The sequence below is a fragment of the Sceloporus occidentalis genome, unplaced genomic scaffold, assembly GCF_023333645.1.
Source record: "Sceloporus occidentalis isolate IW3139 unplaced genomic scaffold, rSceOcc1.0.p SCAF_2, whole genome shotgun sequence".
In the NCBI taxonomy this organism is placed as follows: domain Eukaryota; kingdom Metazoa; phylum Chordata; class Lepidosauria; order Squamata; family Phrynosomatidae; genus Sceloporus; species Sceloporus occidentalis.
In genome coordinates, this window is record NW_028316982.1 from 221,872,157 (window position 1) to 221,873,967 (window position 1,811).

Consider the following 1,811-nt stretch of genomic DNA (forward strand, 5'->3'; position numbering starts at 1 on the left):
CACTGGAGGGCAGCTTTGGTGCAGCTTTCGGATTCTTAGGATGCACGCATCATTTAAACAGCATACCTCCAAAGAGACCCGAAGCAGCTTTATTTTGGCAGTCTGTAACAGACCATAGGAAGGATAATTCAGAAAATGAATGGATGGGTCTCCACTCACGAGGCGTTTCATAGAAAAGAAATGATTAAAGACAGCAAATGGTTTAAATATAGTGATTTGATTGAAAATATGAATGGGGTATGGAGAATCAAAACAAAAGAAGAATTGGCAGAAATAGGATGGAAAGGGTCATGGTTCACATACAGGCAAATCTATGAAAGGTTCAAAGTAGATCTTAAAGAATATGGATTTGAGAAAAAGGGGGAGGAATCACAACTGGGGAAGATTCTGGCTTTTGAGGATAATAAATTAATTGGTAAAATCTATAAAGTTCTCTTGGAATATGATACAGAAGAAGAGGCAATAAAATATCAGATGATTCAGTGGGCGAAAAATATTGGACATCCTATACTTCTAACACAATGGGAAAAAGTATGGAAAAATGGTTTCAAATATTCGGCCTCCCAAAATTTGAGGGAAAACTTCTATAAAATGTTTTACCAATGGTACCTCTCCCCGGACAAGATTGCAAAAATATATAAAAGAAAAGAAAACAGATGCTGGAAATGCAAAAAAGAAATAGGCACTTTTTACCACTGCTGGTGGACTTGCAAATGGGCAAAAAAATATTGGGCAATGATAAATGAAATGATCAGTGAAATCCTAGATATTAAAGTGAAATTAAAACCAGAATTTTATTTACTAGGTATATTTGGGGAGGAAAATAGTTCAAAACATGAGAAGATCGTTTACTATATGATTACTTTAGCTCGGGTGTGCTTTGCACAAAAGTGGAAATGTGAGGATATACCAACAAAGGAGGATTGGATGTGGAAGCTGTATGATGGGATGGAAATGGATAGGTTAACACAGGCATTAAGGAATGATACAAAAAGCAAACTAATGGAAGACTGGGAAGGAGTGATGGAATTCTTAAAAGGGAATCTGGGTGAATACGCGTATATTAAGTTAGATTAGAATAATATGATGGATTTTACAAATTAAATAAAGTTAGAAATTGTTTTTATAGGGAAAACAAGTTAGGATCTGGATTAAGTGGGTAAGTAGGAAGTCAATCTGTGTGTATGAAAGAGAGAAGAATGAAAGAGATGAGGGAGTAAGAGATGAATTTGATAAGAATGAAATTGGAGATAAAGAGTGGAAATTTAGAAGATATAAGAAGTAGGAATGAGAAATAGATAGGGAATTATGAAGGTTAGATAGTAGAGGTAGTTGAAGATATAGAAATAGGAATTTGTATGTAAGCTAAATAATGTAAAATGTGTTGTATGTAATGTTGTATGTTTGTAATTGTTCTTTTTAATTTTATTAATAAAAATTGGAAAAAATAATAATCATCTGGAACAGGCTGTGATCCCAACTCCAGGTTATCTTTTCTACTGGTGGGACTGTGCTTCATTCCATTCCATTTTCCCTCTACTGTACCTTGAATTTTAGTTTGAAGGCTCTTTGGGGCAGTGCTGTAGAGCTTTGTAAAGTGTCATGCATACTGATAACATAAATGCTCCAGGCTTTACACTTAAGAGGGAGTAGTATCAAGATGGATAAAATGTATACTTCCACTGAGGAAGAAGAAGAAAAGCCTTCCTGAAACAAGGTGCAGTGAAAAGTAAGGGAGGGCCTGAAATGAACTTTGAGCCTCCATATAGTCTTATGACAGGCCCAGTTGTAGTGGAAAACCTAATTCATCT